We start from the raw sequence: 24,100 nt of genomic DNA on the forward strand, positions 1-24,100 counted from the left end.
AGCACACAATCGTCTGAGTGCCATTGGGGCAACGTAATTTCCACAAACAGACATATTTCGGAATTCACCGCTGAGTCATGCAGCCGCCGTCAGTCAGTCAGTCAGTCAGTTGTCGGTTATTGCTCTGCTTAATATAAATTTATATTTGTATTATTATGAATATGTGCAAATTCATATTAAATTGTAGTGAGCAATGAGAGTGCCAGCCACACAACAGCTATCGGCTGCATGATCACTTACGGGTGGGCGTGCTGAACAAAGAAAAAAACACAAAAGTCGTCTGAAGCTAGCAAATATAAGTCATACGCTGCAAAAGCAGGAAGTATGAATAAGTATAAATAAAGTGTAAGTAGTAGATATTTATGATACACCAACATTTAGTTTTTTTGACAGAAACCGATTCTAATCATTTATCGAAATCGAATTCAATATTTTTTTTTTTTGACAACTTGATTCAGAGCATTTTGACAAAAGCCAAATTCAATGACTTTTTAGTTTGACAAAAGTCGAACTCAAGCAAAAGTAGCGAGTAAATTTTCAAGTTGTGTATTTTGTTTGTTCTTTTTTATTTTGCACAGTTAATTTTTGCTAACTGTATGCGGTGTATGCTGTCATAGCATTAGTCACCACCAAATTGTTTAGCATAAAAATGCGAAAAATTCAATTTGGTTTTCGAAAGTTGTTAAATTCGTTAGGGTATACATAAATATATATTTTTGTATATAACAACAACAACAACAAAATAACAATCACGTGCCTAGAAACGAAATGTTTTTGCACTTTAGTTAATTGGCCATTTCAGGAGAAATTTCGCAAATAGCCTTTGGCACAACAGTTTTAACGCTTTTATTTTGCTCTCAATTCGAACTTGGGCAATTAGCAGTCATTTGCAATGAATTGTTATGCAAAAAGAAAAAAAAACGGAAAAGTACAAAAACAAGTTAGCAAATATATTCAAGAAACTTCAACTTGGCAAAGGTATATTTTGTAACACATTTCCGATTTGCTTTAATTTCAGTTTAACGGATATGATTTGTAACAAATAACTAACATTTAATGTGACTTAAATAATATGTAATTTTTGCAAAGGTAAAATGGAGCAAGAAACACAAATCAATTGTAATAATTTTGTACGCAGAGAAACGAGTTCAATGGCTTCACACAGCAGGCAAGCAGTAGTGGGTTCAAACACTCGGCACTACTACATATTTTTCGACCAAAGCATTAGCATTAGCCCAAAGCAAAGTCAGTGCGGTCATTCATACGATTTTACATACATTTGACTAAACGACCGGCCGGCCGGTCTAGTCATGTACTACGTATATATTGAGGGAGAAACTTACGAAGAGCAGCAGCGTACATTTTATATTTTATACAGAGAATAAATACAACAAAAACGCTCGTGGCAACACTACACGCCCGTCTTCCACTACTCGCTCGATCTAATCTAATGATCAACACTATCGTCGGCGCGATACATAAGCACGATCGGTCAGTGTGCGCCATTTCGTTTAGACATTCTTCGTAGACATTTGTGTCATTCATGAAATGAGTACTTTTATAGCCAAAAGACAGCAAAAGCATACTTATGAGTGCATAAATACACTTGTGCCCATAGAAATATGTTAATAGGCATTATCTAATAACTTTTTACATGAAACCGACAAACGCCAAATTTTTTCTTTTATTGCCCATAATAAATAATTGAAAATACGTTAATTTGAATGCTGTGCTGTATTCAGCGCGGACAGAAATATGCGATTTTATGCGTATGATTGTATTAACGAAAATATGCCGAATTAGCGCCTGTGGAATGTGTGTGAGCGCGCACGCCAACTAAATATAAACGAAAAAAAAAATATTTCCACTTATGTATATAAAAAAAAAATTAACTCATACATATATATATATATATATATATATACACAGATATTTATATACAAATTTATGCATAAGTAATTTTTCGTGTCTAATAAATATGTGGGTGGCTGCTATATCGCCTCAAATTATCTCTCTTTAGCTAAGCTAACACACCTCACCTCACCTAAACACACGGCAACAACAACTTTTTTATTGTGTATGCTTCGATTTTTCTTCGCTGCTATTTCTTTAATATGTGTGTATATGTTTTATGTGAAATAAATGTACAGAATATTAATGTTGTTTGCAGTCAGTTAATTTCGCCGCAGCAATTCTTATTCACCTTTTAATTATCGTCTACAATTAAAATGCGTTGAAGCATAAATTTGCTGAAAATATGCATAAATAATTGATAATATTTGTCGGGTTTTTACGTATATGTGAAGGAATTAGCATTAGATTATATTATAAAATTGAATTGTTGACGCTTACTGTGAAAATATCGTTACAAACTGATTTCATCGATTCGACGTAGAATTTAATTTTTGATTTAAACATATAAAGTGTTAAAATAAATTGTTTACAATATTTTATATTGAAAAATGTAATTTCTTAAGCTTTTTTTAATTAAAAATCCAGACTTCATCGATTCGACGTATAACTTAAAAAAAGTGAATTTTCTAGAATTTTTTCTGAGAAAACTTTTTAATTTATTGATCCAAAAATTTATACACATATTATGGTATATTTTAACTGTATTTTAAGACTTAGTACTAGTAAAAATATTTATTTGAAAAAGAGCTACAGCTGATCTCCAGGAGCTCCTCTCAAAAAAGACGTTTTGCGGTGACCACTATATCTCGGAACTGGATCATCCGAAATTAAAAAACCAAACAGATTTCGTTAAAATAATGTTAAATCTAGTAATTAATCGAAGGAATAAGCAAAATAAAATTTTTTGACAAAATGGCGGTTTCTAAAAAAAAAAATCGATTTTTCATCGAAATGTCGGCCTTAAATTGTTTATAAAAAAAAAAATATTTATCTGAGAGAAAAAATCTTCGATTAATTACTAAAAAATATATTTAAGAAGGTCGTGTTAAAATTTGAGACCTAGCCGTTTTCGAGTAATGTTGGTCACCGACTTTGAAAACACCATTTTGAGAAAAACGCGTTTAAAGTTTGGACCTTGTACTTACAAGCACTCTGAAACGCCTTTTCAAATTTTTCATTTGCTTGTAACTTTGAAAATATTCACCGGAACGATATGAAATTTTTTGTGTGTATTCTTAAATTTATGTACATTAAGAAAATGAAATAAAAAAAATCGATTTTTTGAAAATTCTAACTGTATATAACCCCTTAAGCATCTAAAGTTTTAAAATAAAATAAATAATTATTAAATATTATAAAATTTAATTGCTTACATTTTTAAAAACGAAATTTCAATATAATCCGTTTTCATCGATTCGACGAATAATTTTAAATTTGATTTAAGCATTCAAATAAAGTATTACACAACTTTTTTTAGACTTAAATCCACTAGAAACCATTTTCATCGATTCGATGAATAGCTTAATATTGGATTCAAACATTTAAAACCTAAAATAAGCAATCAAAATGCATAAAAATCGCACGAATAATTTATTTCACCTTCTCAGAGGTGACTTTAATTTTTTGTTTTTCACAAATTTTCATCGTTTCGTTTATGCTTAAACTTTCCACACATAAACTAAAAAAACAGTATATTTTCAGCAACAAGAACTGTAATTAGATTTCCCGATGTACAAACAAATAAATTCGATAAACAAGTGTATACAAAAAAGACAAACAAAGGCGGAATATATTTATTAACGAATGCTGACGTAATTTGCAAATTTATAAACGCGTACAAACAAATATAAAAATATATTTTTTGTTTAAATTTAAGGCAAGTGGAAGTAAGTAAATGAATAATTGAATTGAATAAAAAAAAATCAAACGTGCTTGAGCAGCAAGTGAACAATATATGGCAGTAGTAATTGAAGAGTCCAAATATGCAACGAATCAACGAATACATACATACATTCATACAATAAATGTATGGCTGTGTGTAGGTACTTAAAATATTGCGCACTTGACATTCAATGAATCGACACAGCAACAAACAAAAATATATGTAGATATAATGTAATAAAAACAGCCACAAAAAAGCGGCAACGAAATAATACGCTGATAGGCATAAATACGCTTGGACTTGTTACAAAAGTAACTCAAACACGACTGAAAAGAAAAAATAAAGTCGTTCAAGTTTTTATTACCACACGTTACAGTATTTTTTTTTTTTTTGCACATAAAAAATGAATATATGGAAAACACTGCCGCTAAGTTCTAAAAGCCGCCAGTACACTTTAAAAGCGAACGTGAAAAATCATATGAACGCCTGAGGAGCGAGTGGTGGAGTGGTATATGAAACCGACGGATATGACAACACAACACAATATAGATTATAATATCCGCGCCTCTAATGTTATCAAACTGTAAATGTAAAAAGTCGGCCTAGTGAATGACATTGAAAACAATGCGAAATAAAATATGAAAGCGTGAAAGGTGGAGCCCACAAAAACAAGCTGAAGGGCTCATTTACTGAAACTGAAAGTAAATAATGTACTTAACCCCTACTGTAAATCGAGAACAATGTTCAAATAATTTCAACAATTTGACAGTTATGAAAATACTGAATAACGGAATATTTTATTTTATTTCACTTTAATTTATTTTATTTTATTTTACTATATTTTATTTTATTTTACTATATTTTAATTTAATTTAATTAATTTTTTGTATTCTTTATTGTTTTATTTTCCAATTAAATTAATTGCCATGGCGCCTACAAAACACGGTTTACTTGGCAGCAAATTTATATCACATTTTCGTACCAAAATGGCTGATAAGAAACTTTAAGGCCTCCTAGAAGTCTAAAGTACATATGTACGTACATTGGTATGTTTGTCTGTAAGTTCAGCAAACGTACCTCGTCGCCTTTGTAAAACACACGCGACAAGGCGTCTATGAAAATCTTTCGGCAAATTTTCGTTTAGGCATGCAAAAACAAAAAGCAAGTATACGAAAAAAGAAAATTAGCAGATGGAAAGAGCAAACAGTAAGAAAAAAGTTAAGGATGAAAATGAATTTGACGTTGCTAAGCGAAACTTTTTAAAAAAATTTAGGTGAAGGCAAAGGCGCATATAGCTGAAATATACATATACACAGTCGCATGAGCGAGCACATAGCCACGAGAACAGGAGGTGGTGGGGTAATACGAATGAATTCGGTTAAACAAATATAAATGTCGAAAAAAAAGGCAAATAAATTAAAAAAGTTTGAAGGCGCCTAAAGGACTGCTTGGACTTAAATTAAATGGATGGGTGAGTAAACTCGATCTTAAACCACCCACGTGCTTTTATGTAATACTACATAGTCATAAATGTAAGGTATATATGCATCTAATAAAATATAAATCAAGCGTTAAGAGACAAGATGACGTGACAAAATCAGCGATAAATAAAGAAGATGTAATTTACAGATAGATTTTTATGTCACAAAATCTTACATATATTCTAATAAGCACAACCAATCAGAAGATTACTACCACGCAGCATACATACATTCAAATGTAGACACAAGCCAGAAATATAAGGATATATGACACCAATGAAAAATAAACCCAACTTCACGCAACAAAACCGATATAAGCCACCAACACACTGTGGGTAGCAAACTCGTCTAACTAATTTTTGCACGCACCAAACCGAAATGCGCAGGTAATTAAGAAGTTTGTTTCAAACACAAGCGCTGCATTGGCGAAACACCTACATATGTGCCGTGAAAAGTATAAGTAGTCAAAAGAAAATTATTCCCACCCACTAACCTAGCTGCCAACTTCAACATCAAATACGGAAAATACGTGGTAAGCGCACAGAAAAGTTGGGCGTTGAAGGATTTGTGTATGTATGTGAAGTGCATGAAATTGAGGATGGCGTTGCAGAATAGCAGAATTCGTTGACTTTCTTGTGTTTCGTTTGTCTGTCTGATATCTTTGATTCGGTGAACTCTGACTCTGTGGAAAAAGGTTGTCGAAATCTCATTACAAGTTCAAAAGGCACGTTGCCAGCAACTAACAAAGGCGCCACCATCAGGGCGAGTACACATCAAATGCTAATGACATTATAAAAATGGCGATTTAGATGTGCGACCCGTAATTCTGACGAATGTATACTTTGAATAAACGCATTATAAATGTAAGTACAACAAATTGCAAGCAATTAATATGATAAAAAGTTACAATGAAATATTTCAGAAATTAAACACAAAAGAATAAAATATCAGCTGTCAAATTTGGTGGCGTTGCCATTGATATTTTAAGCTTTATATTTCAAATAAATATTTATTATGAAGGAAATAATAATTATTTGATTTGTTAATCATAATTTATGCAAAATAAAATATATATAATTATTTGATTTGTTAATCATAATTTATGCAAAATAAAATATATTTAATTGTATTTCATTAACATATTTTATTTTTATTTACGAGTTTTTCGTATTTTTTTCATTTGCTCAACTTGATTTTCCATGACGCCAGCGAATCACTGCGTCTATATGTATGCTTTGTACATGTGTCTGTATATATTTTCGCTATGTGCAGTGATGCATCATAACGTCGAGGCGCATTCTTTGTGCATACATCATAAATTTATAATTAAAACTAAATGCAACAGAATAAAAGCGCATTATAGTGGGGGAAGTAAATGCATCCAATAAAAACTTTATTAATAATACAAAAGTCTAATATTATAAGAGGATAGAAAAGTGCTTTCAAATGGTGCGTAGTGATGACTTCGAACAAAAGAATATTTATTTTTTGATACAACAACACTAACATGTATTGAAGTTATAATAATTGGCGTAATTAGGAAACATGAATTCATTGTTAAACAGCGGGAAGTAACTATATTGTAACTCGAGCGAATTAAAAAAATGCTAATTAAAAAATATGAAAGATCAAATATCAAATTAGTATCAGTAAAAGTAAGAGAATACTAATTAAAAAAATATATAATATCTGTAAAAGTCATATTATACTAATTTGAAGAGAATTTTACATTTTATTAAAAAAAAATCAAAAATCGTATTATTATTTCTCTAACGCATATGGCAACACACCCTTGACCTCCACAGTATGTTTAAACATGTAAAAATGCTTGGTAAATAAAAAGTGAAATAAAAAATAAAATAAAAAAGTTAACTGGCGTCATGCTAATGAAATGCGAAGGAGTGGCGGCAATGGTTTGCTGATTCGCTTGACTGGTTAAACGAATGCATAGTTGCGTCGCAAACAAGAAAATAGTGGGGTTTTTTCTGCAAAAGTGGGTGCGTTTCATGAAAGAAGAAAGTATTTGCATATACAATTATGCGGTTTTGCAAACATTTTATTTTATTTTCTTGTGTATGTTTTTCATATATTTCTGTTATTGTTTGCGAATAAAATCACAAACAGAAGACTAACTTATGTATAAGCTAACATATAGTCAAAGATAAAGAGATCTGACAGACATAGAAATATATATAAAACTATATGAAAGGCAAATTCACACTTCAAACGTCTAACGCCTAATTTAAAACAACACAATGAAAATACACATTTCACAAAATTCCAATGGATGATGAGCAAAAATTCTCAATTCAATTGCTCCATTAATAAAAGCTACTTCTAAAAACTTTAGTATGCTACTTTTTAATTATTTTAATTTTTACCTTAACTAACTTATAGTTGTATAAATATGTATTTAAGTACGTATGGGCCTTTCTGCAATGCTGCTAGCGTTCCTAATCTAAGCAAAAATGCAACGCCTAACAAATCCAATTACAAGAATTTAGCTGCACAGAGTGTGGCCAACACAGATGAGACCAGATTCTGCGGCACAAAATTGCGAGACACTGACTGCCGCCGACTTAGTGGCTACAACAAACGACACGTTTAAAATAATTTACACGTTTTCACGTATTTTCACAAATCAATATGTAGTTTTTTGCTAATACTTTTGCGTTTTGTTGCTTTCTTCAAGTCAATTGTTACACACACACAAATTTTCAAATGTGAAAATGTTATTTCGCACTACTGCAACAAAATCGTATATGTCTCTGTGTGTATATATGAATATATGTGATTGTTTGATTATACTTTTTTTCAATTTTTTTGTTTGCTGTATAAGTTTAATGGTACTGACTTTTTCTATATAATTTGCTATAATTTCTCTGCGTTCACGCAACACCGACAAGAAACATGCTAACACGCTTCTCACCGCAACTTAACTACCAACTTGCCAATTGGCCAAATTGGAGTTGAGCATCAAAAACCCAAACGAAGGCGACGGCGACGACGACGACGACGACGACGAATGAACCTCGGCAATTGGACAGAAAAAGTAGCGAGTAACTACACACCAGCGAGATGACGCATGAGCGCCACAACAGAATGGGCGAGTTAGTGAGAGGACTGGCAGAAAATAAGCTTGAGCAACGAATATGTATAGTGTTTGTGGCGCTCGCTGGAGCATATTTGGAGCCGACCGGGCAAAAAACCAGCTACAAGCACACATACTCTCTGTATGTAGCTAGTGTACACGTACGTATAGCATGATGGGGTGGTGTAAAACGCCGATGGCAACGTTTACTTTGCAGCATTGACGACGCCGTCAACGTCGACGTGCTGACTGGGCACCACGACGACTACACAACAAGCTGCAGCTTGATGAAAAGCAAGCGAGATTTCAAGAATACCTTACATACATATACAGTATACTACACACATACTTATACGTGCTTGTTGGAGACAAAAGCATATCAATAGTACGGCCAACATAGAAGCTTAGCTGTAGCCCAATATAAACTGCGGCAGGCAGCGGCGTCAAAAAGCTGCACGGAGGCCAATGTTAGCTACTTCACGCCGCGGGCTAATTGCTATGATTTTACAACAACAACTCAAAAGCGCAGCATATAAAGCGACACGTACATTAGTGTGAAGCGACAGTAGCAGCATTGCAGTGGCACAAACAACTGCATGGAGAAAAAGCCGTCGAAATGCCGCGACTGCAGCGAGTGAGACAAGTTGGTGTCCGATTAGGTATCGAGTGCATGATGATTACATTTTTCCATAGCATTGGAATTCAGTGAATGCGTATACACATATGCATGCATGTGTGTGTGTGTGTATATGTTGCTGCATGCGTATAACTCGATTTTCAAGTTCTCAATGCAATGGCGTGGCATGAACTTAATGCAACTTCGTTAACGTACGTACTAAGCTATGAGTTGCTATGGGCCACCAACACTAGATTGCTCTTGCAGTAGCAATAAAGAAAAAAAAAACTTAGAAAACGATGAGTAATATGCGGCAATTGAAAATGGAGTGAAGCAAAAAATTGTAGTTGTTGTTGTTGTTGTTACAGCAGTCATTAATTTTGAAAATTATGCTGCTGCTACTGTGTGCTGCGTCATCTTGCGCCGTTGAAATGCGAGGAACATAATGTTGGTGACTGCGGTGGTATTGCAAGCAGCTAACTGCTCATAATTATCTCGAAAAAAAATTATAATTCAGCAATTACTGATATGTGTATGTATGTATTTGATCAAGGCGATAGTTAGGCGATAATTATAAAAATTTTTAAGCTGCAATTTATGGTTATTTAGTGAATTATATTTACTAGGGTGTGCATAAAACTCGATTGCATTGAAAAAATAAAGAAATATTGCAAAGTAAAGGCATATCCTGATATTTTTCTTTTTAAGATACTTCTGTTGATCAAAGTATTTTTTTTCTTTTATGGCAGATCCGAAAAGTTTTAACCGATCTTTGAAAATTTTTAAAATTTGACATTTAAGATAAGACTCTTCCGAATTTTACATTTATTACATACAGTGAATCAATTAAGTTTAGGTACAGTAAAAATTTACAGAAAAAATCGTTCAAACAACAAATTTCCATAGAAATTTAAAAAAAATCCGTTAAGCTTATTTTAAGAACAGCATTATGCTCATCGTTATTGAGTGATTCTGTACCGTTATCTTTCTTGTGGTGACACTGAGACGTTGAGTTTTCAGAAAGCAGCCAAAAAGTCGTCAAAAAAGTTTAAGTACACTTCATTCAGTGTGTCGTGTAACTTTGGTTTTTGTTGCGTTTGATCAAATTTTTTTTAGTTATTTCGTTAAGCCGGACAGAGAACTACATAATCAAGCGGAAAAGCAAGAGTTTAGTGTAATTAGTTGTTTAAATAAAATAAAAAATGGGCCGTGGTGTACAAATTTCGCTCGAAATAAGAAAATTAATATTAAAATTATATTTGGAAAATAAAACTTTGCGGGAAATTGGCAAGGAGGTAGGGAAACGTCATTCTAGTGTTTATAACATTATAAAATCTTATACAAATAATGGTGATCTAAATATAAAACACAGGTCGGGCAGACCTAAAGCTTTGACTCCCTACGAAGAACGCAATGCCATAGTTGCCGTCAAGCGTAACCCGCGCATTTCGGCAGTAAAGATAACGAATAATATAAATGTCGAATTCAAAAAAAATATAAATCCCCAGACTGTGAGAAATGTGCTGCACAAAGCTGGTTATTACGGACGAACTGCGCGACGTAAACCATTCATATCAATAGCAAATAAGAAAAAAAGATTAAAATTTGCTAAAGAATATTTAAATAAACCGGATTCGTTTTGGGAGAATGTTGTATTCACCGACGAATCAAAATTTAACATTTTTGGTTCAGACGGAGTAATTAAAGTGTGGAGACGTGCCAATGCAGAGATGCAAGAAAATAACTTAATACCTACAGTTAAACATGGTGGTGGAAACATCATGGTTTGGGGGTGTATGGCTGCATCTGGTGTGGGTAATTTGGAGTTTATTACAGATAAAATGGACAAATATATGTATCTGAACATTCTGAAGAAAAATCTGCGTCCAAGCGTACAAAAACTGGGTCTCGACAGCAGCCGATTTCTTTTTCAACAAGATAACGACCCAAAACACACGTCGTATCTAGTCCGTGAATGGCTTCTATATAACTGTAAGCAACTTCAAACGCCACCACAATCACCGGACATTAATCCCATAGAGCACATATGGGATTTGTTGAAAAAAAGGATTCGAAAACATAATATTTCGTCCAAGGACACTTTAAAAGCGGCTATAGAGATTGAATGGGCCAAAATTACAAAGATTGACACTAATGTGCTAGTAAAAAGTATGCATCGACGTTTGCAAGCAATAATTAAAGCTAAAGGTGGATCCACAAAGTATTAAAATTATAAAATATTATCTGTATCAATTTATTTTTAATTCGCTTTCGTTTTTGTACCAAAACTTTTTTGATGTGAAATCAATGGATTTGATGTTTTTGTTATTATTTTTTGTAGTGTTTATAAAAAAAAACTACTGTTTTTTTTAATTAATATATAAAAAAGGTGAGCTTCTTGAATTCCCAAAAAAAAAGTGTTTTTTTATAAATTTAAATGAATAAAACATAGATTTATTAGGGAAAATTTCTTTGTACCTAAACTTAATTGATTCACTGTAGTCTTTCCAATTTGACGTTCCCTACATTACCCGTTATTCGAAAAAAAAACATTTTCTAAAAAACTGTTTCAAGATTTGACATTGACATTCCTAAAAGTTTTAAGATGATCTTATTATTTATTTAAAAAAAAAAAAATCGAAAAAGCCTCTTTTACGATCTTCAAAAGGTTTTCACATTTGACATTCATTACATTTACCATTATATATAAGAAATATTTTTTGATAAAGTTCTGAAGTATCTTCGAAATGATTTCAGTTTTGACTTTACTACATTAACCGTTATTTAGAAACAAAAAAGATTTATTCGAAAGCTTTTCACATTGAAACAAGTTTTAAATTATCCTCTAAAGGGTTCCATATTCGACATTGACTACCCTTACCGTTATTTATTTTTTTCTAAAAATTTAGATTGACCACGGACAAAACACTTTACACACGTATTCCCTTTACTTGCAATTCCCTGAGAATCACGTAATATATTATATCGAACATAAGATTTCAATTTAAATTAATCACAAATTACTTAGAAATACTAAATACATAAAATATATGTATATGAGAGTACCTCGAGAGTTGATATGAGAGTATAATATAAATGCATTAAATAAATGATTCACGGGTGAAAACTCTCAAGGTTCACAAGCGTGTTGAAAATTCGGAACTCTAGTGATGGAAAACTTAAAATACTACCAAGTGCAGGCAAATGGAGCAAGCATTTATTGACCTGAAAAAGTGGCATACACGAGGCGACGCATTGGTCTTTCGGCTGCAGTTGCTACTATGTACAGTTATGTTTGTATGTGGTATGGAAGTATTACTTGTAGTGCTGCCGCCAAAACGATTTCGTACGGCAATTCCAACCCACGCATTTAGTATTTATAGGTTCACAGACATACACATATACAAACATATATCTATGTTCTGGCTTATTAAATGGAAGCATATACATATATATAGAGAGAGAGTTGAATATGCAGCAGCAGCAAGCATTTGTGTGATAATTGTTGATAGCAAGAGATTTTGTGAATTAATTTAATTTTCAATTGTCATTTGCACGAAAGCGTTAGCTTAGAACTTCCGAGAGACATACGCACAAATAACTGTGTAATGCAAAAGGCAGGCAGGCTGGCAATGTATTCTACATACATATATTGCGCTTTTGCTACAATACAATTTCCGAGGTCAATGTGTCAATTACCAGCTAGACACACTCTCATGCATGATATTCAAAAAAAAATTAAAAAATTAAAATTAAATCAGAAAACTCATGCAAGTTGAATGCATAGAAAATCTAAATGAAATGAAGAAAAAAAGAATAAATGAATAATGAAAGTATTGCACAAACAATAGTCAACTATTTGAACACACACTCACACTCATACAAACATACATATGTATAACTAACTATACAGTTACTTATTAAAAATCATAAATGCATGAATGTCAGAAACTGTAAAAAAAAAGAACAAAACGAAGGCAGGAACAAAAGGCTAGAATTTAATTGAAAAACTAACAATGATAGTGGTGAAGAACATGTGAAAAAAATAGAATAAAATGGAGAATAATAAAGAATGCAGTGAAAAGTTTGAAATAGTTGAAAAACAACAACACGCCGCTCTATATAAAAATATATACATATGTATGTACATATGTTTGTGTGGCAACAATATCAAAAAAGCGCTCAAGTGTAGCATACGGCGTTGGCAGCGCCAATAGCTAATCGAAAAATGTATTCAATGTTTTGGGGGTTATGTGTTGCACTCAGAGATTTGTTACACTTGACAGCGTGCGGGTTCGTTTATAAATGTTTTATAACGGTACATGTAATATTACGGTAATGAAGCATAAATTAATAGTTAGTTAATAGTCTGGAATTTTTGGACAATTTTTGAAATTACAGTGAAACTTCTCTAACTCGAATCACCATATTACACAAAAAAACTTCGAGTTAGAGAGACTTCCGAGTTAAAGCAGATAATTTGTATGAATATTGACCTCAATAGTTCGAATTATAGAGGACTTCGACTTAGAGCAGTTCGAATTATGGAAGTTCAACTGTATTTTGAATTAAGTTTTTTTTCACTAGTTTCTCGAGGGTTATTTAATAACGAGTGGGTTCTATAAGTTTTGGAATCACTCTCACACATCAAAATTAATGGATTTTAGAAGAACTATTTATAGTCGAAAGAGATTCGGAATATTGACTAGCAAGAGTACCGCTTCAGAAAAACTCTTCACCTCAAGTAGGTTCGAACCCCAGTACTGACACATCACACATCGCTCAAACAACCTTACAACATTCCACAGATTCGCTTAAATGTTCTTCAAATTTCACCATAACTTCAAAAAAAGCAATATCAATACTTACAAAGTTCCTCAATACAATTGTTGTTAAGTATCCAATTTGTATTTCGAAATTCGCTGTTGTACATTTTATGTCATACAAAGTATGCAAGTAATTAAATCAAAGCTGAAGAATTGGACGAGAGAGCGCGCAAGGCAATATATTTTCTATTTTGTTGTACAAACTTTGGTCATTTCCTACACTAAACCCTAATTAAAGAAGTAGAGGTATTCTGCTACTACAACCATACACAGAAACACCAACACCAACACAGAAAAAGAACACCCGCAAGCAAAAGCTGCACAACATTATAGTATAGCAAATAGCCGGATCAACTAAACTTTCGTTCACTTTGGCACCACCAGCTAGTGGGTTTAAAAATACCACAGCTAAGCTTACTTGCTAGCGGCTTGTACGCCCACTCTTCCGCCCCCAACAAATGCGGATATACAAATTGAGCACAGAGTTAAAGAAAAAAATAGCATAGCATACATTCAGGCGTTGGAGCGTAACGTGCTGTATTACATAAATAACAGGAAACCAGGTAATGCCACCTAATAGGTCAGCCCTTTTACATAATGATCAACATATGGGTCGATTGGCTAATTTGTTTATTTCGAGTTGACATCAATGCGATGACCCGAGCAGCATATACCAGGAGTATGTATAGTCACATACGAACAAACCACTGAACTGAAACGGTCACTTTGTAAAACATGGTCTCAGGCAACATGTAACGGTCATGTTGAGAGATTTTATGTACATGTTTGTATATTTGAAATATTTTTAGCAACGCTGACACTTTTTGAAGGTAATTTCCAACTCCGTTAATTTATACAACAACAACAACAACAACATTTTTTGTTTACATTTTTGCTTTGATTTTACTTGATCTTGGGCTTATCTAGCAATAAACAATTCATTTTACGCACTTCAATAAGCAGTTATAACAGTTATGTGTTGTTGTTGTACAATGTGCCATATTGTTGTTGTAAGCTGAAGGTAATCACTAGCTTAGTTAATTGATTTATTTTTGTTTTTGTATTTAATTGCATTAATGATCAGCACCTGATCCAATGAATGCCGTGTGACATGACGTATGAGTAATATTGATAGCCGAGTTCGAATATGTGAGTCAGCGGCATATGAAATGCAGTTTGAGCTACGCTTACGCTTAAGCATTGCACACATAATTACGTGACTTAAGACAATAATAATGTACACAATGATTATTATATCAATTGTAAGATGATAATTAAAGCTAAAAAAACTGATTCATACAAATGAATGTGAGAAATCAGGCAATGTAGGTAGCGTTTGGATTTTCGAAATTTCTCGATGGTGACTTCGAAAATTAAAATTTACAAAAACATGTGAAAAAAATCAAGCAAAGTAGCTAACTTTTTGGATATTCGAAATTTTTCGAAGATAAATCCGAATTTTTCAATTCACACAAATATATGTAAGAAATCAGGCAAAATAGATAACCTTTTGGATATTCGAAATTTTTCGAAGATAACTCCGAATTTTCCAATTCATATAATTTTATATTAGAAATATGATAAAGTAAATAACGTTTGGATTTTAGAAAATTTTCGAAATTAAGTTCGAATTTTAAAATTATATATTTTTGTTGTTGCTTAGTTAATGGCTCTAATAATAGCTAGCTACACTTTAAAATGCTTTTCAACTAAAACAAAATTATTGGGGTCACAGCAAATGCTACTTAACTGTTAACTTTGTTGTGTTCGAACATTTTGTAAACACAAAGAAAATGTCTGCTGCATTTTTAATTGCAACATTTTAATTGCTGCACGAAACGTGTGTGAGTGTGGAATTGGAAAGGAGTGAAGGGCACACATTTCATTGTCAAGCGCACAAACACATTTTCAACCAACAATTGATGTATGTGTGCAACAACAACAACAAAAACCACATATTTAGTAATATCGAATGACAAGTGCAGTCAAGTCAACCAACCAAACACAACCGATTGTGCTGAAATGTATACCACAACGGCAGAAACATTCGATTTAAAGGACAAGGTCCCCGGCATCCATCATAAACGGCAGCAACGACCGACAAGCGAGAGAGTAATTTCACCAGAAATACCGACACAAAGCATATAGAACTGGCAAATAATACTGCGGTGGGACGTTTGATGCACATTAATATGTTTGTATGTGTGTGTGTGTGTGAGTGTGTATGTGACAGTGCAGCAGTTAGTATATGCATTAATTTATTTGTATGTAGTCAGACGCTTTGTAACAGTTAACATATGCTCAGTTCAGCTCAATGACAGCAGCAGCAGGAGGAATTCACATGACAATAGAACAAAGGAAAGAACTGTGAAATGCAAAAAAATGCTTCATCATATAGCTACATACGTGCTAATGCACATACCGTGTCGGTGTTATTAATCCATGCTAGCCATGTACTTTGCAAGAATTGCATGCAATCAGTTTGGTAATAACGGTTTAAATGCTTCTAGCGATTATATGAAATGAGTGTGGCATTAAAAGGGAGAAAAAGTAGTTGGTCAAAAAAAAAAAATGTTAAACCCAAAAAGACTAATTGCCTCAAAAACAGTTACACATACTGAGCCAACTATTTTTTCGGTTGTAATTTCGAATATACTAAAATATGGTATAGTACCAACTTTTTGGAGCCACTGTTGCGGCATACATGAAAGTATGCGTGTATAATTATTTCATAATATCGAAAGCAATATTTATATGTATATTTTTTCCTGTCTACTTATATGCATGCTTCAAGTAATAGCACAGCCTTTTAAGAATCTGGGATACTTTTGCTTTTAAACAGAGGCACGAAAAATCATTCAAGCGTACATGTATGGTGTGTATGAGGATGCAGCAAGTATAAGTCTACACGTGCATATGAAGGTTGGAAAAAATAATAAAAGTACAAAATGCTGAAAACGATATACAAACATACAAACACACATATTACCTACAATACATATCTACATACTTAAAAATAAATCCCACCAGGTGAGCTGGAGCACAAAAAAAGGACCGAATTCATCAAGTAAAGGAAATTTATAACAACAACACAAAGTGGCTATACATACATACATATGTATATTTATAAAATAAAAATAAAAAGCCTGTCAACAGCTCTGTCGGAGTGAAATGGAAAGTGAGCCAGCCAACCAGCCAGCCCAGCTCAGTTGAAGGGAACTTGGTTGACGTGTGCCAAAGCAGTCTACTTAAATTACGATATTTTCTAAAGACCCACATTTACCAATAATCCGTGCTGTGCACTCAACTGTGTGCTAAACACATGGTTACCTCTGGGCAAAAATAAATACATACCGATATTTATGTATAAGTATGTATCTACACAATATATACGGAGAAGTTGTAAAGCTTTGTTTGGTGTATTTAACTCATGCGCGACGTTCTGGAACAAAATATGTTTTAGGTGTGAGCGCGGGCAACCTTTGATTGATACATACATATACTACTATACCAGAGCAGTTTCTATGTACATACTGAAGTAATATGAAGGGCAGTACAACCAAAAATAAATAAATTGTAAAACCAATAGTAGCTCAACGGTTAACAAAAGCTCAAACAGGTGGAGCCGAAGAGCTGAAGCGTTTCAAAAAAAAAACAAATTTTATGCCAAATATAGTCATAAACCAATAACTAAAATTTCCAACTGATTTTATCTTGTTTGTTGTTTATATATTTCAAAAAAAAAAAAAAAAAATTGTGTTCGAAAATATGGATTTTTCGAAATTTCGAATTCTATTTGTTCCAGCAACAAGAGCTCTTCGACATTGTGTTGTTTTCAGATGATTTTGTCGTAATACGTTCAATAATTTTTCGAAGATTTTCGAATTGTTTTGGAATTTTTAACCAATGTTAAGCTTTATCGAACAACTTTCAAAATTTATTCGAATATTAAGTTTGATCGAGAATTAAATTTTATCAATAATCGAATTGAACGAAATTTAATTTCATCAATTTCGAAATTTTCGACATTAGTTCGAAAATTAAACTATTCCAGCAATGTTCGAATTGTTCGAAAATTCAATTTAATCAATTTTCGAAAAGTTCGAAATTTGTTCAAAAATTAAACTATTCCAGCAATAAATATTCGAACTGATAAACTTTATCAATATTCGTATATGTACGTATAGAAAAAGCATATATTTTTAGTTGCATGAAAAATTGGGCTTCTCCTTCCGACCATTTCGAAAACGTTTAAAAATACTGAGCCACATTAGAATCATGTCAACCTTCACCAAGTTTAGCCGCATGGCTGCAAAACCCCCCCCCCCCCCCAAAACGGGGAGTGCAAACCAAATGAAATGGAATGGAATGAAATGAAATACATGCTGACAATGGCTATGGCTATTGGGACTCTTCTTTTCGCGCTGAATCATCATGCTGCTTGCGCCGTGGCATACTGGCGCTACTCTCATCAGCCACCGTTACCCAGCTGATGTTAAGCAGGCTTGTTCTCACAGTGGGTGTGCGAGGCACACAGATGTGGACGTACATATGTATGAATGTGGTTGTATGGCATAAAATCAATAAGGTGTCCTTGCGCAATTCAGCTTCTCGGTGAAGATTTGCTTGTTGAAACAACAATAAAAATATAAATTTATTGAAAAAATTTTGAAATATATTCGTGAGTTAACCGCAACAGCATAGCAACCGAAAACATAGTTAAGCTGCACAACAAAAACAACAACAACAATAAGCTCAAACGTCGTCATTTCGGATTTAGAACGTATAGGCGCCCAACATGCTAACGTAAATCCAAAATATGTAGATAAAAGCAACTTTTCATATTATGTGACACGCCCACACATTCACATATATGTGCATAGAGCTGACTGACTCTGTAATAGTTCAATATTGTAAATTGATTATTAAGAAATCTTATACGTAAATATATATATCGAAATCTCATAAATGTATAATACAATAATAATACAATAGACGAGCCTACACGTTGACTCATAAATACTGCAAACTACACTGAAGGATAACACCCAACTTTGCCACCATTTTCGACAAGTTAGGAGGATGGTGTATACATAAATATTCAATAGGCAAATCGTTAGACAAGTTGACGCCGTCTTCTACTCTTTCTCTAACTGTTTCGAGTATATTGCTCATATGGTGAATTTCATTGTGAATAGCTTTTGCGGCGTTTACGTGACGTACCATAAGCTACGACATTGAATTTATGCCGCAATGAAATATTGAAGCATCAATTCAGTGTACTAAAATGAACTTCAAGAATATTGTAGATAAAATTCCGAAGATTTCGCTTATGAAAGGATTTGCAATGCGTACGTGTCAAAATCAAGGTAAATTAATAAATGTATTCAAAGGGTTTTGTATATTGAGACTGCTAAAAGTGGGTTGCTTGTGAAGGATCTGGTTTTTTGACAAAGGATCTCAATAAATAGCGAAATATTGGTACGATTTGTTTTCGAGGCCAAAGCATTGCAGAAGCGCGATACTTGCTTCCTAGCAGACTAAACCGATTCTCTTAGTTAGATGTGGTGGTGAATTTATGACAACCTCGTTCTTATGAATCTTCACCTTGAGTTTGATGCAACAAAAGAAGACACTGTAAATGGAAGAATCAAAAATAACGTTCCACCAACCATTACTTGATAAATGACAGCACCTATAACCAAGCTGCCAAGAGGAAGTATTCTTAATGTTTGGACTTCAAGTGCACATACTACGAACATTTCACACCACATCAAAGTCAATTCTTTACAGCTGCAGAAAATCGAATTTTCGCCATTATGGCATTCAAAGCAAACAAAATTAATTAAACACCTCACAGACAAGTGATGTGCTGTCCGTTGTAAACGGCTAGCACATAAACAGATGGCGTTAGTGGCAGCACGGAAAATATGTGTGAGAGACTATTAGCCAATACAAAAGTGCACACTGGTCTGCACTTTGCAGAAATTAATGGCATTACTTCATTCTTAATAAATAGTATTATTTACTCGACGAGTAGAAGTGGTAAATAGCTGTTATTGATAGCACAAACGATGCAAGAGTAGCTACTGCAGGTCACAGTGGTGAAAGCAAAAACGCTTGTTTCTTAATGAAGTAATCATTACAACGCGTATAATAATAAATGACTATTACTACACATATTTAATTAACAAATGAATGCAATTTATACACGTAGAGTTATTTCACATGCAATATACATATAATATGTATTACGCAGTATTATATACACACATATATATTTATGATATATGTATATGCTCTAAAGCACATACATAAGTACATGAAAATTATGAGAATTGCTTGGTAAACACAATGTGACTGTGCAATCGTATGCATGTACGTAGATTTGGAGGACAAGAAGTAATTACGTACATATGTACATATGCTTGCGTCACTGCAATAATTCCCCAAACAAATAGAATGCGAAAGCAGAAATGCAAATTAAAACTTATATGCAAACAACATTTATGTGTGCCTGTATAGTGACACGGAAAGAAAAATCGAACAATAACCGAAAGGCGCGAGTGTGTCGAGGAAATCGTCATTTTGTGCGCTAATTTGCAACTTATTGTCGAGCAATTAGTGTGTCCAGGAAGTACAAACATACAGCATGTTTGGTTATATACAATACAAACTGGAATTAAGCAATCAACTATTTCAACTACTACGTAGTCCTAATTGACCCCACCTCCAAGTACATATTTTCATTATAGATTGCGGTATGGAGGGTATTAAATAGAATGTCATTGTCTCGGAGTCTGCGTATATGTATGTGCATAAACATTTAGTAAAATATACAGTTTTTCAAAGTCAAGATCGTATAAGTGTACTATGTATCAGACATACATTTGTGTGCATATTTAAATGATAGGACATTTTACCTGTTGTTTGGTGTGAATTAATTTATTTGTAGCAGACGCACAATGGGAAATTGATTTAAGCATTTATTTTGTTGATCGAAATATATTAAGAGAAAATATAAATTACCAAGAAAACTTTACAAGTTTGTTTGTGGTAGCTTATGATAATACCTGATACAATAACGATAATACCTGTACTTTTAGAGAATTTTTTTAAATTTAAAAATAACTACCAACTTAACAGTATGGCAAGTCTATTAGCGATTAAAATAAATTCGTTACAAATCAGCTGATTTAGCTGTCACTTTTTGCATGGATTTTTTGCAACGTAATTTTACTATGAAAAAGTTAATAAAAATTTAATTTTCAATATTCTTTACTGATTTTACAACATACTTTTGACTGAAAATTATAAAAGTGTGTGCGAAAAGCCGTCAATTAAAAGAGATGTGTACAAAAAGTAAATGAACGCGAAGTACGTACATAAAACTCATTCCTTTGATGCAATGATTCAACTCAAATATTCAGTTCTATCCTCAACATCTTGTAGAAAAAAAAAGTTTACAAAAGCTCAGTGCGTTAGGCAATTTTCTGCTTTTGAAAGAAATGGATCATAAAATTTACATTACATATTGTATAAAACTTGAAATTAAGTACGCTAAACACTAGAACATACATATGCATATAGAAAGAATGCAGATCACAAGTGCATGGTAAAGAGAAAGCGTTTTCCGAGAATTATTGCTTGAAAGCAGCTACAATTATAAATAAAACCCAATCTTTCAAATATTTCTTACCTCGTTAAGAACGCGTTTAGAACAGAAGTAATAAAATTACAAACAAACAAACAGAAAAAAAATAAATGTTCAATAGCGAAAAAGAGAAGTATAAAATATTGACAGTAAAGCTAAAAATAAATGGTTTCTAGCCGCAGTGAAATGATCTATGTAAGAAAAGCATATAAGAATCAATGTATGCAAACGTGTGTGTATAGTGTTATGCATATATATAGTTATATTTAAACAAACGACTATCGAAAGAATACATTTCTAAACTTTAAGAAATCATACAAAAGAAGAAACGAACGAAGAAACTGCACAGATGATTGTGAGAGCATACATGAATAGTTTTTGTATTACTTTTCCGCGTCATTTCTTCTTTCAGCTTTTAGTATAAAATACAAAAATCTATAGCATACAAAATAATAAGCGCTTAGAGAATGTGAAGCGTCGACATAGAATATATTTTTTCAAATTGTCTCTTTGACGCCTATAGTCAGACGAGAAAATACCGGCGAAAATCAATTAAAAATAAATAATGAAAATAAGCACAAAAATAGATGCAGTTTTGTAGCGCATGGTAAATGGCAGAGATTAAAAAAGAAATTAATTGATTTCTGGTTTGGTACCGAGTAGGAGGTTCCACCAGCACATTGTGGACATTTGGGAAGCGGCAAAATGGAAATTATTAAAACATCGGACCAAATTTTCTGCAATGATTTAGAACAAAATAATAGAAATTGTATGCCTCTAAAATATCTCGAAGGAGTCTTAACGGGTATTATAAGCAATCTTGAGACATTAGTCTCATGAGAATATTCCAACCCGAATTTCGAGAAATTGGTGATTTTCTGTCAGCTAAAACGCGTAAATCATTGGAAGTGAATGAAGTTGAGGAGAGAGAGCACAAGTTTCAAAGCAACATACAATAGTATGGGTGTACAAATATAACGAGAGATACATGTGCCTCGTGTTTTTCGCTAATCGTAATGAGAATTTAAACTAAAAATGGCGAGTAAATTATATAGAAAATAAATCAAAATGAAAGCAAACATAAAATTTTAAATAAAATGAACTAACGCTTCTACACCCTAGTTCCAAAAGCCATGCGCATTATATCAGTTGAGATACTATATTTATAATATATTTGGTACGTGCGACCGACCAATGAAGAATGATGGGGGAAAAGAGAGCGCCAGAGAGGCAAGTCAATGAGCTATTGTCGCACAATGCCTGCAGTGAAATGCTAACGAAAATTACACAAAAAAGCAAATGTTAATGACTGTTTCTGAGGAGCAACAGGAGGGTTGAGGTGTGTAACTGATAAACGTATATGAATTGGCACATACGAGTATGCGGAATAGATTTGCTACATTTTTTTTTTTGCTGGTATTACCTACGTAGAGTAAACACAAGTATTGAAATGCTCAAACAAAGAAACAGGCATACTACAAAAGTTTGATTCCTACCGTTCTATGAAAATCACATGTCAAAAAGTGTACATTTTGCTATACGAGATACACAGATGAAACGAGTTAATGCCATGAGAACGAATAAACAAAAGAGCGAGAGCACTAAGAACGTTAGTCATTGTGAGCAAAGCGAAGCAAATTGTACGATACAGGTCTGGCATGTGCATTGAATCCACTTGAGGGGCAAACTGTTTGCTGCTCTACAATAATAGCAACAACAATGAAATTTAAACGAGAGTCATGAAATACTGATATATTTCAGCTACACATATATATTCAAGGAACGAGAGAGCGCCAACGAGCGTGTACCACAAACGGCATAGCAATAGCAACGGCAACGACAACGACGTACGAGGCGCGACAAAGGTAGTGCCAACACTAACACCAACCACATCGGGGAGAAGAGAGATATGCATACACACACATGCATATACACTTAAATACGAACATGAATGGGCGGATGTATAGTTTTGGGCGAATGCAGGCTAAAAAATAAATGTGGATACAATGAAATTTTATCAGAAAGTCGGCGACAGCAAGGCAAGGCAACACAACGCAATGACTTCAGCCCAACGACAAGGTGGAGAAGAACTTAATAAATGTCTGTAGCGTGCTCATGTGCAAGAAGAAATAACCGAATAACGAACGACTTGGTAGCAAAGGCGAAAGAACACTCGACAGCCACTCCACGAACGGTGTGCACACACGCATTTTGCCGCATATTTGGATGTATTTGTACGAATATGCATATATATTTTACACATACTTACAAATGTATTTCTAAGCTTGTTTGCGTTAAGTCGATTGTGAACGTGCAAACATACATATGAACACATGCATAATACACGAGGCATAGTATGTGCCACTATGGATAATATTAGAAAAATTTGAGAAACGCAACTGAAATTAAGTGAATAAGTTTAATTAAAACGCATCAAAGTCAAAAAACAACAACAACTGTTGTGTAGAATACTCAATCAGCTACAAAGAAATCTTGTTAGGGATTCATATTAATGGAGGGAAAAAATGTTTAGAACCTCCAACCGTGACAACGCCAGCGCCGACGTCTGCGTCACTTTTTGTTGACTCACTTGTATACGCCTCGAGTTACTGCACCGAAATACATTTGTATGTATG

The 24,100-nt window shown here is 33.3% G+C and overlaps 1 protein-coding gene across 4 annotated transcripts in view; it reads right to left on the reverse strand.

Annotated features, from left to right (window-relative positions):
• Nucleotides 1-24,100, reverse strand: part of LOC105212580 (14-3-3 protein zeta) — a 45,667-nt gene that overhangs the window by 17,991 nt on the left and 3,576 nt on the right. Inside the window, exon 1 of one of the 4 annotated variants that reach the window (XM_011184631.3) lies at nucleotides 8,132-8,287. The exons of the other annotated variants lie outside the window; for them this stretch is intronic. The gene's annotated coding sequence lies outside the window, so the exon portion shown is untranslated. Of the gene's footprint in view, nucleotides 1-8,131; nucleotides 8,288-24,100 lie in introns of those variants that run through there. 4 annotated transcript variants of the gene reach the window in all.

This window comes from Zeugodacus cucurbitae, chromosome 6 (genome assembly GCF_028554725.1).
Source record: "Zeugodacus cucurbitae isolate PBARC_wt_2022May chromosome 6, idZeuCucr1.2, whole genome shotgun sequence".
Taxonomy (NCBI): Eukaryota; Metazoa; Arthropoda; class Insecta; order Diptera; family Tephritidae; genus Zeugodacus; species Zeugodacus cucurbitae.